Source organism: Canis lupus, chromosome 17 (assembly GCF_011100685.1).
Source record: "Canis lupus familiaris isolate Mischka breed German Shepherd chromosome 17, alternate assembly UU_Cfam_GSD_1.0, whole genome shotgun sequence".
NCBI classification, from domain to species: Eukaryota; Metazoa; Chordata; class Mammalia; order Carnivora; family Canidae; genus Canis; species Canis lupus.
This window is the reverse complement of record NC_049238.1, coordinates 20,895,897-20,910,775: the sequence shown is the minus strand read 5'-3', so window position 1 is coordinate 20,910,775 and position 14,879 is coordinate 20,895,897. Positions and strand designations below refer to the sequence as shown.

At 46.2% G+C, this 14,879-nt stretch overlaps 1 protein-coding gene and 1 long non-coding RNA gene across 3 annotated transcripts in view; one reads left to right on the top strand and one right to left on the bottom strand.

Moving 5' to 3' along the window:
- LOC119869731 overlaps nucleotides 1-14,879 on the top strand; it is a 33,741-nt gene that overhangs the window by 6,727 nt on the left and 12,135 nt on the right. For both annotated transcript variants that reach the window (XR_005372248.1, XR_005372249.1), the window contains one exon: nucleotides 13,817-13,881. This is a non-coding gene — a long non-coding RNA (uncharacterized LOC119869731). The remainder of the gene's footprint in view (nucleotides 1-13,816; nucleotides 13,882-14,879) is intronic.
- Nucleotides 11,392-14,879, bottom strand: part of CENPA (centromere protein A) — a 22,366-nt gene continuing 18,878 nt past the window's right edge. The window contains exons 5-6 of the transcript XR_005372241.1: nucleotides 12,207-12,378; nucleotides 11,392-11,536 (exon numbers count right to left, since the gene is read on the bottom strand). The gene's annotated coding sequence lies outside the window, so the exon portion shown is untranslated. The remainder of the gene's footprint in view (nucleotides 11,537-12,206; nucleotides 12,379-14,879) is intronic.

Sequence of the window (14,879 nt, the reverse complement as noted above, 5' to 3'; positions counted from 1 at the left end):
TAGTTTCCTTGTTTTTTCTTCCCCTTTTATCTTTGGGTTTCCCTGAGAATTGCTTCTTGAACAGACTCTGTGATTTGCAACTTTCCCAATTATAATCTACTGTTACTATCCTGAAGTCTGTTGATGTGGCGGAAAGGTGTTGGGAAGGGAAGCGTTCCATAATATTAGGATTAAATCTCATTTTTTTAGTATCCCTGAGTCCCTGGGCTGTGGCCTTCAGAAGCATTTCTCAGCCTTTTTTCCTCCCCTCTCTTACATGAGACAGGGAGGATAGACAGGGTCAGAGCTGGCTAATTGCTCTTCCTTCAGGTAAGAGAAGAACTCTGGGAAGGTTTCCCTTGTATGGCTCTTATTATGAAGAACTCTCTGGGCTTATTTCCACATGATTACCATGCCAGAAACATAAAGGGGATCTTCTCCAGTCTTTACCATGAGAACCTGGTGGGGTTCCTGGAAGTAAAATCCATGAAAGGATCTTTCTAAGCCTGGGTTCTGCTATAGGCTGAATGTTTGCATCCCCAATCCCCTCAATTTCATATTTTGAAATCCTAATGCCGGGATCCCTGGGTGGCGCAGTTGTTTGGCGCCTGCCTTTGGCCCAGGGCGCAATCCTGGAGACCCGGGATCGAATCCCACGTCGGGCTCCCGGTGCATGGAGCCTGCTTCTCCCTCTGCCTGTGTCTCTGCCTCTCTCTCTCTCTCTCTCTCTGTGTGACTATCATAAATAAATAAAAATTTATATTAAAAAAAAAGAAATCCTAATGCCTCATAAGGGAGAAATTTAGACACAGATACACAGGGAGAATGCCATGTGATGATGGAGGCTGAGTGATGCCTATAAACCAATGACCACCAAGGATTGCCAGGAACCACAAGAGGCAAGGAAAAAGTCTTCCCTAGTTTCTTTCTTTTCTTTTCTTTTCTTTTCTTTTCTTTTCTTTTCTTTTCTTTTCTTTTCTTTTCTTTTCTTTTCTTTTCTTTTCTTTTCCTTTCTTTTCTTTTCCTTTCTTTTCTTTTTTTCTTTTCTTTTCTTTTCTTTCTTTCTTTCTTTCTTTCTTTCTTTCTTTCTTTCTTTCTTTCTTTCTTTCTTTCTTTCTTCTTTCTTTCTTCTTTCTTTCTTTTTCTTTTGACAGAGAGAGAGATAGAGAGAGTGCCAGACAGCACAAGCAGGGGGAACAGTGGAGGGAGAGAGAGAAGCAGGCTCCTTGCTTAGCCTGCTTCTTTCTTTCTTTCTTTCTTTCTTTCTTTCTTTCTTTCTTTCTTTCTTCTTTCTTTCTTCTTTCTTTCTTTCTTTTTGACAGAGAGAGAGATAGAGAGAGTGCCAGACAGCACAAGCAGGGGGAACAGTGGAGGGAGAGAGAGAAGCAGGCTCCTTGCTTAGCCTGCCTAGGATCCCAGGATCCTAGGATCATGACCTGAGCTGAAGGCAGACCTTAACCAACTGAGCCACCCAGGTGCTCCTAAAGTGACCTTAAAAGACCCAACTGCTATACTTCATAAAAGACAATACCCCCCAAGACCTGAGGCAAAGATTGGATTACAACCACTCACTGTTAAGTTTTTCAAACATGGTATTTTAAAACCATGTCAATCTCTTTTACCAGTAAAAAACCCAAGTGGAGAATATGGAATTGTGTAAGATCTAAGGGCCATAAATGAAGCAGTTGTACCTATTCATCCCATAGTACCAAGTCCATATACTATTCTCAGCCAGGTCCCTGGGGATGCTAACTGGTTTATGACCTTTGATTTAAAAAACACCTTCTTTTGCATCCCTTTAGTGGGGGAAGGGCAGCCATGATTTGCCTTTGAATGGGCCTGACCTTCAAGCCCTCACAATTAATGTGGACAGTCTTGCCACAGAGATTTAGAGACAGTCCTCACTTATTGAGGGTGGAGGGTGGGGAGGGGGGCTGCACTTAGCAAAGACCTCTGTGATATCACTTCACCTCAAGGGACTATAATTCAATATGTGGATGACATTTTAATCTGTAGTCCTACAAAGGAAACGTCTGATAAAAATTCTGTAACCTTACTTAATTGCTTGGCAGACAGAGGCTATCATGTCTCCCCTAAAAAGGCACAAATATCTAAGCAGAAAGTAAAATATTTGGGATGTGAACTAACACCAGGCCGCTGTATTCTATCTACTAATATTTAAAAAAAAAACTATCTTATTATTCTTTTTAAGATTTTATTTTATTTATTTATTCATGAGAGACACACACAGAGAGAGGCAGAGACACAGGCAGAGGAAGAAGCAGGCTCCATTCAGGGAGCCCAACGTGGGACTCGATCCCGAGTCTCCAGCATCACACCCCTGGCTACAGAGCAGTGCTCAACCGCTACGCCACCAGGGCTGCCCTATTCTTTTTATTTTTAAAGATTTTACTTATTTATTCATGAGAGACACACAGAGAGGCAGAGACATAGGCAGAGGGAGAAGCAGGCTCCCCGCGGAAACCTGATCCCAGGACCCCAGGATCATGACCTAAGCCAGAAGCAGATGCTCAACTACTGAGCCACTCAGGTGCCCTGAAGAAAGTCTATATTAGATCTTGAGCCCTCAAATACTAAGAAACAACTCCGAACTTTCCAAGCCATGGCAGGCTTTGCCACCTCTGGATTCCTGGATTTGGGCTCATAGTCAAGCCATTGTATGATTCAGCTAAAGGTCCTGATGAAGAACCTTTACTCTGTACTAAATCCCAGCGGATGGCTTTCAGAACCTTAAAAACTAAGCTCCTATCAGTCCCAGCCTTGGATCTACCAAATTTAGAAAAACCTTTCACTTTATATAGGGCAGAGAAACAGGGCCAAGCTTTGGGAGTTCTTACCCAAATATTAGGAAATGAAACAAGACCAGCGGGCTATTTTTCTAAGCCACCTGACAATATAGCCCAAGTGTGGCCGGCTCACCTCTGAGCAGTGGCTGCAACTGCCTTCCTGACAGAGGAAGCTTCAAAACTTACTATGGGACAGTCCCTAACTGTGATGACCTCACACCAGGTCCAAAATGTTTTAGAGTCTAAAGACCATCAATGGATAACAGGGGTGGGGGTGGAGTGTGTGGAGGGCAAATTACTAAATACGAGGCTATGCTTTTAAACACACCTAAAGTGGTTCTTAATATCTGCCAGATTTAGGGGCACCTGGGTGGCTCAGTCGGTTAAGCACCTGCCTTTGGCTCAGGTCATGATCCCAGAGTCCTGGGATGGAGCCCTGAATCCAGCTCTCTGCTCAGCAGGGAGCAGAGCTCTCCTTCTGCTCCTCCCCGCTGCTCATGCACTCTCTCAAATAAATAAATAAAATCTTAAAAAATAAAAATAAAAAAATATCAGACCCAGCTACCCTTATGCTTGGAACTGGCCATCATACTTCTTTTAATTACTTCATTTTTTAAAAATGATTTATTTATCTATTCATGATAGACATAGAGAGAGAGAGGCAGAGACACAGGCAGAGGAAGAAGCAGGCTCCACGCAGGGAGCCCAACGCGGGACTTGATCCCGGGACTCCAGGATCCCGCCCCGGGCCAAAGGCAGGCGCTAAACCATTGAGCCACCCAGGGATCCCCCTGGCCATCATACTTCTATAGAACATAACTGTTCAGAGATTATTGATCTTGTTTATTCTAGCCCATCACACTTAAAAAGATTCTCCTATTGATATCACAGATGACAGCTGGTTTACTGATGGCAGTAGTTTCATGGAAAAGGGGATAAGAAAAGCTTGGTATACAATAGTCAGTCTAACTCAGACTATTGAAGCTAAAGCTCTTCCAGCAAATGCATCTTCCCTGAAAGCAGAGTTAACAGCTCTCACTTGTGCTTTACAATTGGCAAAGGGCCTCAGAATCAATATCTATCCTGACTCTAAATATGCCTTCCTAGTCCTACATGTGCATGGGTCAATCTGGAAAGAGAGGGGGCTATTATAAAGTCATAACTCTCCCCTTAAATATGGGCCTAAAATAGTAGATTTCTTATGGGCTGTACATGAACCCAACAAGGTGGCTGTAATTCATCTCAGGAGACATCAAAAGGACAGGGCCATAGAATCTAAAGAGAATAACCTCACAGACTATGCAGTGAGGCAGGCTGCTCAAAGCCTGCATATACTGAGTCTCATACCAGTCTTGACACCAATAAAAGATACATCCCCAGTCTATTCAGATCAAGAGACCTGAGTAGCCCTGGAATGGGGATTTTCAAAAAAAAAAAAAAAAATGCACAGGACTGGTTTATAAATGATAGAGGAAAAATCTTTATACCTGAAGGTACCCAATGGAAACATAGGCAGCGCATGCACCAGACTACTCATTTGGATAAAAAGGCCCTGGAATAAAGCATTAAAAACCCCCTCAATGGGAGTGACTAGGTGGCTTAGTAGTTGTGTGTCTGCCTGGCCCTGGGATCAAGTCCTTGGTCAGACTCCCCACAGGGAGACTGCTTCTCCGTCTGCCTATGTCTCTGCCTCCCTCTCTGTGTCTCTCATGAACAAATAAATAAAATCTTTAAAAAAAACAAACAAACAAACAACCCTTCATTGAATTAACTTAATCACTACCAGAGGGTGCTATTCACATACCTCCCCCACTTTTAAGGCTAATCCAAAGGTGGGGGACATATCCTGGGGAGTACTGGAAATTAGATTTTATGCAAATGTCATCATGTAACAGATATAAATACTTACTGGTTTATGTAGACACTTTTTACTGGATGGATGGAGACTTTCCCTTGTAGAACAGAAAAGGCCACTGAGGTAACAAAGACTTTGCTAAGGGAAATTGTCCCTAGATTGGGACTCCCTTGGTCCCTACAAAGTGACAACAGACCATCTTTTATTGCACAAATAACTCAGCAAATAGCTCGGGCCTTAAAAATTAATTACTATTGGGAGACAAACCAAGGAAACACACTGAAGATTGCTGGAGGGGAGGAGGGTGGAGGGAGTAACTGGGTGATGGGCATTAAGGAGGGCACTTCAGGTAATGAGCACTGGGTGTTACATGCAACTGATGATTTGCTAAACTCTACCTCTGAAACTAATATACACTGTATGTTAATTGATTTTAAATAAAAATTTTTTTTAATTTTTATTTATTTATGATAGTCACACACAGAGAGAGAGAGAGGCAGAGACACAGGCAGAGGGAGAAGCAGGCTCCATGCACCGGGAGCCCGACGTGGGATTCGATCCCGGTTCTCCAGGATCGCGCCCTGGGCCAAAGGCAGGCGCCAAACCGCTGCGCCACCCAGGGATCCCTAAATAAAAAAAATTAATTACTATTGACATTCGGCCTGGCACCTACAATCCTCTGTAAAGGTGGAAAAGGCTAACCACATCTTAAAGCAGCATCTTACCAACTAAGCATTTAGACTTAAGAAAACTGGATTACTCTTTTACTGGCTTCTCCAAATGAGGATTGCCTCCAAACAACCAACAGGGTTAAGTCCCTTTAAGTTATCATGTGGAAAACCTTTTTTCATTGCAGACCTGTCAATAGATGGAGAGACTATAATGCTCTATTAAATTATTCACTTGAGGCCGAGTTAATTCATAAATCTCTAAATGAATATGCAAACCATATCCTCCTTCAACCTGATCTGACAGTCACTAGCAACCCACCCCGTGTAAACCCTGGAGACATGGTTTATTTAAAGGATTGAAAGTCTGATACAGCAGGGGATTTAATTCCAAGACAGAAGGGTCCCACCAGGTCATATTATGTACTCCCTCTAAGTAAAATTAGAGGGATGCTCTTTATAGGCTCCTATATCTAGAATAAAAACCTGTATCCCCTTCACAGGAAACCAATGAGCAGACTAATGTGTCTTCTTATTCCTGTGAACCATGGAAGATCTCAAATTTCTCTCCAAACCACAATAAAGAACTGGAGAAAAATTTTAGTTCACTATCAAAGGTCTTTTTTATTCAGAGGTCTCTATCTTATTATAATACTAACCTTTTTCTGTTATCTTTTCTGGTGTCTCCCTGGCTGGTGCCAAGATTCTTTCATTACCCTAACTTCCAGATGAACATCAAGGGGGTTCATATATGTTGTCTACCTTAGATTGGCTGCCTCTGCCTTTGGTAACTCCTAGATATAAATTCCCCAGCTGACCAATTTTGACCCAAAGGTATGGACATCTCTATGCCTTTGTCCAGCAGGAAGAAGTTAGAGAAGATGAGGCCTCCCACACTCAACGATCTTAAAGATTTAAGGGTCAAAATTGTTGAGGGTGGGGGGGGGGGGATAATGTGGGAAACAAAGGAGAAGGAAATGTATATAAAATTAAATGTCCTTAAAACCTGCAGCCCATTGACAAATAGTTGAGATAGGCAGATCACAACATTTCCTCCAGGAACCCAAGTCTTCTCTAACATATGAAAGTCCTTTTGGAACTTCCTTTATCTTTAAAGGAAGTATACCCCACCCCACCCCAAGGTATATAATCAGTTGCTCCTCACAATCTCAGGGCAGCAGGAGGCAGCAACGGCAGCAGCTCTTTCTGTCCACGGGTCCTATTCCTGTGCTTTAATAAAACCACCTCTATGCACCAAAGACATCTCAAGAATTTTTTCTTGGCCGGTGGCTCTTGACCCCACCAACACACCAGCATTCAAAACACTACATCAAAAATCACATCAAGGGGCATCTGGGTGGCTCAGTGGTTGAGTGTCTGTCTTTGGCTCAGGGCATGATCTGAGGGTCCTGGGATCGAGTCCCGTATTGGGCTCCCCTCTGCCTATGCCTCTGCCTCTCTCTGTGTGACTCTCATGAATAAATAAAATCTTAAAAAAAAAAAATCACATCAAGCTGAAGCCTGGGAGAGTGTAGGAATGAGTGCAGAGGGACAAAGGAGGGCACCTTGGGACACTTGGGGCAGGGGAGCTGGGGAGGGGAGGCTGCCAAGGGTAGGGAGAGGCCCAACCTGAGGGGCTGTGGCAGAAAGGGGAGCTCCAGCTTCAGGGTCTTCAGAGTCTCGCTGTTAGGAGCTCCAACCCCGACGCTGAGTGAGTCTTGGCTGCCTTGCCTGTAACGGGGTGCTGACGGTACCCTTCTCTCAAGGTGAGTTCAAGGATGGCCGGCACAGCACCTGCAGTGGGAGACACCCCAGAATGAGACTGGTGTGCGGCGAGCAGTTGCAGGAAAGGGAGAAGGTGGAGGTCCGCTTGCCGGCTCAGGAGTAGCGCTGGGTGGAGGCCAGGGGAAGCCTGGCAGGGAGAGGAGGGGGCCCAGGCAGGTGGACAGGGGCTAAGAGGAGGACTGGCAGGATCCGAGAAGGTTTCTTCCAGCTTCAGGACATAGCCCCGGCCAAGTTTGTAGATGAGGAGAAATGTCCCATGAAGGGCAAGCAGCTGAAAGCAGAGGGGTGATGGGGGTGTAGGATTGGAAAAGGTGGGTCCTGGGGGAAGGGAGAGGGAAGGGAGAGGGCATTGAGAACACAGAGGAATCTGGGGGCCACCCTGCCAAGGAGAAAATACCTGACATGGCAATGTATGGAGGACAGCCTCAGTCTGGGGAGGGCTGGGGTCCCAGAGCCCCTAGGCCAGGACAGCCCTGGCCCTCCATCCCCACCCACACTGCAGGGGGCCGCTTCCATTGTGGTCAGCACTGGCTCCTTGGGATTCGGAGAGAAAGTGCTTGTGGAATCCTCAGAGCTGCTTGATACAAAGGCCTTGGGGACTGGGCCCTGCCGGGGGTCTGTGCAGAACTAACACCGCATGCAGCGATGCCCTCACTTTGGAGAGGCACTCAAGCTCCCTGGGCTCCCATTTACCCATCCGTAACATGGGGTCAATCTCACCTGTCCACTTCCTGGCATGCCCCTGGGGAGATATGCAAAAGCCTTTTGTAAATCGTAAAGAATTATATAATTCCAGAGATTATGACTGATGTCATCATGGCTCCTAGGGGAAATGGGTTCTTTCTCCACTGGCTTCTTTCTCAGAAAGGTTTGTAGAAATTGTTTTGATGTGCTGTGATCTCCTTGGCAGAAAAGCCCCGAATAAATTCAAGATGTCACGGCAGATTCGTCTCTCTGCTGTGGAACTGAGGGTGACCAATTTTACTCAATAGCTTGTGACAACCTTTCGGAATTGCTTAAACCCCTGAGCCCCACCGCGTCCTGGCCCCCGAGACTGCTGTCCCCCGAGCCATCCTCACGTAGCCCAGGGCTAGCTGGGAAGACCTTTCCAAGGCCAACACTCTGTTTCGTGGCTGTGCTCCTTGCTTGGTGATGTGGAGAACAGAGGCAAAAGGAAATGTAGACAAAATGAAATTTCTTTACAACTTACAGCCCATTGACAAATACTTGAGACAGGCAGAGTATGGCATTCCTCCAGGAACCCCCGACACTCTTAATGCTAATGCTTTGCTAGAGGCAGAAAAACCTTAGTTTGACCATAGCTAGGCCTCTGGGATCCTGTAAGTCTTCTTTGATGTATGGAAATCTTTTTGGAAACTTCCTTTGTCTGTCACTCCACAACTTAAAAGTATACAACCAATGGCTCCTCACAATCCCAGTGCAGCTCTTTCTGCCCATGGGTCCTGTCCCTGTGCTTTAATAAAACCACCTTTTTTGGGGCACCTGGGTGGCTCAGTCAGTTAAGCGTCTGCCTTTTGCTCAGGTCATGATCATGGAGTCCTACATCGGGCTTCCTGCTCATCGGGGAGTTTGCTTTTCCCTCTGATCCTCCCCCCTCATTCTCTCTCTCTCTCAAATAAATAAATAAAATCCAAAAAAAAAAATTAAAAATAAAATTTAAAAAACCCAACCTTTTTTGCACCAAAAACATCTCAAGAATTCTTTTTTGACCATTCACGCCTGGACCCCACATCACATCAGTTGGAAGCAGAGTGTCCACTCCTGGTGCTGGTCGTTCCAGTGATTTGGGTCTGTCTACTGCTCAAGCTCCCTTTCTGCTGCGGCTCCTCAGCCTCCCTGAACGCATGGCTGTGGAACCATAAGGATAATAGCAGCTGCCACTCTGGGGTGGCAGGTGTGTCCCCCACACCAATGTGTTCGGCCCTCACAATATCCAGTGAGAAGTTTCTCCTACCCCTAGATGCTGACTATGTGGCTTAGAGGAAATGAGCAACTTGCCTGCATCACTGAGCTACAGTCAGAGTTGGGGTTCAGACCTGAGGCTGTCCCACACCAGGCTTACTTTCCTTCCTACTGTTAACGGACTACCTGGTATGGAAGATGGAGATCCTGACACCTCTCAGACCTGTCAGGAGGAATAGGTGCATATCTGCTCACATGAAAGCCCTTGAAACATAGAAGATTCCTTATCAATATGGTCTTTCTTTTTATGTTTTATTTATTTGTTTTTGTATATTTTTTATTGGAGTTCGATTTGCCAACATATAGCATAACACTCAGTGCTCATCCCGTCAAGTTCTCCCCTCAGTGCCCGTCACCCAGTCACCTCAACCCCCACCCCCCGCCCACCTCCCTTTCCACCACCCCTTGTTCGTTTCCCAGAGTTAGGAGTCTCTCATGTTCTGTCTCCCTCCCTGATATTTCCCACTCATTTTCTCTCCTTTCCCCTTTATTCCCTTTCACTATTTTTTATACTCCCCAAATGAATGAGCATATAATGTTTGTCCTTTTACGATTGACTTATTTCAATCAGCATAATACCCTCCAGTTCCATCCACATTGAAGCAGATGGTGGGTATTTGTCATTTCTAATGGCTGAGGAATATTCCATTGTATACATAGACCACAGCTTCTTTATCCATTCATCTTTTGACGGACACGGAGGCCCCTTCCACAGTTTGGCTATTGTGGACATTGCTGCTAGAAACATCGGGGTGCAGGTGTCTTAGTCTTTCACTGCATCTGTATCTTTGGGGTAAATCCCCAGCAACACAATTGCTGGGTCATAGAGTAGCTCTATTTTTAACTCTTTGAGGAATCTCCACAGTTTTCCAGAGTGGCTGTAGCAGTTCACATTCCCACCAACAGTGCAAGAGGGTTCCCCTTTCTCCACATCCTCTCCAACATTTGTGGTTTCCTGTCTTGTTAATTTTCACCATTCTTACTGGTGTGAGGTGGTATCTCATTGTGGTTTTGATGTTCTTTCTTTTTATAATCATTTTTTTTAATTTATTTTTTTAAAGATTTATTTATTTTCAAGAATAAAGATTTATTTATTTATTTTCAAGAAAAAGTGCTCTGTGTGCACAAGCAGGGGGAGGGGCAGAGAGAGAGAGAGAGAGAGAGAGAGAGAGAGAATCTCAATCTGATTTCTTGCTGAGTGCAGAGCCCTACATGGGGCTTGATCCCACAGTCCTGGGATCATGAACTGAGCTGAAACCAACAGTCGGACGCTCGACAGACTGAGCCACGCAGGCGCCCTTTTACAATCATTTTCTATTTTTTTAAAAGATTTTATTTATTCATGAGAGACAGAGAGAGAGAGAGAGAGGCAGAGACACAGGCAGAGGGAGAAGCAGGCTCCACACAGGGAGCCTGATGTGGGACTCGATCCTGGGACTCTAGAATCACGCCCTGGGCTGAAGTCAGGTGCTAAACCACTGAGACACCCAGGGATTCCCTACGATCATTTTCTAATTTAAATGCCTGTACAGATGTTGCCTGTGTGGTGGTCTAATCTGGTTTATTTTCCTTCAGATTTCTTGCTGGGCCCATGGCCTGCTGTTCTTGCCACCTGAGAAGGTGGGCATGAGCTGTGAGGTTGCAGGCCTCTCTTCCTACCATGAATCCTACAGTTCCTCCTACTCAAGATTCTCTGCCTGGGGGTTCCAGTGGAAAAGGCCCCAGATGAGCCTGGGACTCCCTCCCAACACATAGGGATCCATTCCTTCTACTTAGGACACACTGCTTCTACTGCTGCTCTGAATAGCTCATGCCACATGTCTGCCGAGATGACAATTTGCCTTCTCACACCACACCTTCTCCAGAGTGGGCCCAAGACCTCTTTCCTTTTTTTTTTTTAATTAATTTTTTATTCATGAGAGACACAGAGACATAAGCAGAGGGAGAAGCAGGCTCCCTGTAGATAGCCTGACATGGGACTTGATTCCAGGACCCCTGGATCATGACCTGAGCCAAAAGCACTCAACCACTGAGCCACCCAGACATCCTCTACGGCCCTTTCCATTGTCACAGCTGGCTTGTCTTTTTGTGGAAACCCTTGTAACAGCAAGATCTGGGTGGTACCCGAGGGCTGGATTCGGGTGCCAGGGCTGACATAAAAATTCCACAGATTGGGGGCACCTGGCTGGCTCAGTAGATAGAGCATGTGACTTGATCTTGAGGTTGTGAGTTCAAGTCCCACACTGGTGTAGCAATTACTTAAAAAAAATTATTTAAAAAAACCAACAAAGATGAAGTACCATAGATTGGGGTATAACAAATTTATTCTCTCACAGTCTGGAGGTTGGAAGTTCAAGATCAAGGCGCTGGCAGGGCTGTTTCTTCTGAAGTCTCTCTCTGTGGCTTGCAGATGGCCATCTTCTCCCTGCGTCTCCACATGATCTGTCCTCTAGACCCATCTGTGTCCAAATGTTTTCTTCTTATGAGGAGACCAGGCATATTGCATTGGGGCCCACCCTCATGACTTCATTTTACTTTGATCACCTCTCTAAAGACCCTTTCTCCCATTATGGGCGTATTCCAAGGTACTGGGGTTAGGACCTGAACAAAGCCCGTGACAAGGGCCAAAGGCATATTTTAGCGGAGATCTCCGAAGTCAGAATCCTGCAGAGTGAGGGCAGGACTGCAGGGAGGGAGGGAGGGGGCAAAGATCCCTTGACTCCTGCCTTGTTCTGAAGTGCCTGGCTCTGGTGATCACTAGGGCTTCAGCCCTTTTTTTGCCTCGCAGAAAGGAAGGAGCTGGGGTCCCAGGAGAGTTGGACTCTGCTTTTCGTGGGAACAGGTTTGGGGAGTACAAGAACAAGGGGACCTAGGGCCCCCTAGGATCTTGGGGGTGACTTGGTGCTTACTCATGTCATAGTCCAATGCTGTGTCTTTTCTCTGTCACTTCTCTCCCCTCCTTGTCTTCCGGGCTGGTCATCCCCATCCCCATTGCTGAGGTGGGACTAAGGAATCCCCAACCTCCCCCCCCCCCAACCCCACCCCCACCCCATCCCTCTGCCCCACCTCAGGCCTGCAAAATCTCCTTTACCTCAGGAGGGGAGTCTCTTTGCCCAATAATTCACTTACCCTTCCTGGGCTTCTGTTTCCTTGGCTGTGGAATGGCGCTGGGAGGGACCCCAGGGGGAGAGCCTAGTGAGCCCCAGGCCAATGGGAGCCCCTAGAAATCTCTTGGGGGTTCTTTTTTTTTTTCTTTTTGGGGGATTCTTGCTGGACAGTCCTCTCCTTGTTGATGTAGGTTCTGGGAGAGATTGAGAGACACTGGTTATCGCTAACCACCCCCGGGGCTGGGTGTACAGACCCATCTAGCTGCTCCCCCTTCTCCAGTACACCCTGTGGGGCTGGTGACCTTGGCTTTGGTGTGCCATAATCCTGGTCCATCAGCTAGCATGGGAGTCACCCACGTAGGGCCTGCTCATCACCGCGCCGAATTACCAGGCTGTCTCTTAACTGTCACACATACTTCTAATGTGCCTGGTACACCTTCCTGTAAGTTTTATTTTTAAAATTTTTTACAAGATTTTATTTATTTATTCACGAGAAACACACAGAGAGAGGCAGAGACAGGCAGGAGGAAAGCAGGCTCTTTGTGGGGAGCCTGATGTGGGACTCCAACCCAGGACTCTGGGGTCATGACCTGAGCCAAAGGGAGATGCTCAACCACTGAGCCCCCCAGGTGCCCCTGTAAGTTTCAGCTGAATTGTTTTTCTATACTCAGTCTTTCAAGTCCGTAGTTTACATAGTAAATTCAACTGCTCACAGCTTTACACATTTAGTGAAAAAACCCAGTGGTTCAGTCTCAGAGAAGAAAAGAGGACATGGGGGTGGGGAAAGAGCTGAAGTGGTTGCCAAAGCATCTTGGTGCTGGGTGTGGGAGAGCCCAGAGAGAAGCTGAAGAAACAGCAGGGCGGGAAATGAAGGTATGGCTGCCTTGGCTGGGGCGTGCCTCTTCCTTGAGATTTTACACAGCCTGGCTTTAGGAGTTGATTGTGAACAGCTCTGCTCACATAGAATTCCTCAGAGAACTGGAAAGCCTGGGGTGGTCCTGGGAAGTCGGCTCCCTCCACCCTCACCGTGGTCCTTATCCTACCCCTCCCCCAAGACCCATGAGGCCTGGGGACAAGAAGCTCCCTTGGGGGAGAGAAGTGCCTTTGAGAGAGGGGCTTTGTGTCTACATGAAACCTTTTTCTTTCCTGATTTGAATGGCATAATCATAAATACTTCCAAACCAAGGAGATGGAATCTCTGATATTATAGTCAAGATGGATAACCCAGTGGTGACATTGGAACTGGTCTCATGACTGTCTTTTTACAAGAAAGCCTGTCATGTTAGGGAGGGGTGGGGTCTGACCTGTACAGCCCCAATAGGGGGAATTTAGAAATAGTTGGTGGAAATGACAGTTTTTTCTGGAGTGAGAGGTGACAGGGATGGCAGAGGCTGCCTTGGGAGGTAACAAGCTCCTGGCCACTAGAGGAATCTAAGGAGAAGCCAGAGGGCTTTGCAGGGGGCTAGCAGGGAAGAGGTTGTTGGAGAGAAGATTCAGGCACAGGAGTATGGATAGATTGGCTGGATACTACACATATTCCAGAAGCTGAGTCTTTGATTCTCAGAAAAGGCTTTAAAAAAACAAATTTTATTTTGAGGCACTAACCACTATGCCTCTTGTGTCTTGTGGTAGGATCTGGGTCCCTCTGAAGCTGGCTGCTCCTGTTCCTTGCTGCTTTTCCTGAGGGGACGTTCCAGGTGAGTGTCATGCTATCATCATTTTAAGTAAGCTTTATGCCCAACGTGGGGCTTGAACTTCACAACCCTGAGATCAAGAGTCACATGCTCTACCAACTAAACCAGCCAGGCATCCCAAGTGTCATGCTTTTTTTTTTTTTTTTTAAAGATTTTATTTATTTATTCATGACAGACACAGAGAGAGAGGCAGAGACAGGCAGAGACAGGCAGAGGGAGAAGCAGGCTCCATGCAGGGAGCCTGATGTGGGACTCGATCCCTGGTCTCCAGGTTCACGCCCCGGGCCCAAGGTGGCGCCAAACCGCTAGGCCATCAGGGCTGCCCAAGTGTCATGCTTTTAATTAACAGCATAGTTGGGTTTTCAGTTCTCTGGGTGTCTAAACATTATCTGATAAAATGGAGTGTGTACCATGTGCATGTACTTGTACATTGGGGAAACTGAGGAAGCTTGAAAGGCTGAAGAGACTTGGAGAGATACTTGTTATGTGCAGGGATGGTTTCGTATGACAGAGGACTGAATTACATTCTCTCACCACAGCCTTGGCTGGCATTTCAGGATATGGCCCTCTGCCTTGTACTCTGATAAGCCCTGCCTCCATGCAGGCTGACAGACACCTGGGGCTGGAGTGGCGTAGGGACTGTCCGGAACATAATGAATGTACAGTGAGAGCCACCTTGTGAATGCTCTTCAGCTCAGATGGAGACTCTGAAATGAAAGTCTCTCGTCTCTCTACTGGATCGAGCTGCATTTGGTTCTGTCTAAATGCCTCTACAGGCTGGGGATTTGGAATCGGTTGTACATTCTCATCAGTTTAGCCAGTGAGAACAATAGCTGTTATCAGCAGGGATTCAAATATATAAACATTGAGGCCCACATCTGTTTTCTTTTTTCCCCAATTGGAAAGATGTGAAATTACATAATTTGAAAAACAATTTTATTGAATGTTTAAAATGACAAAACTAGCATTCTCTTTGCAAAATATTTAACGATACAGAGGTG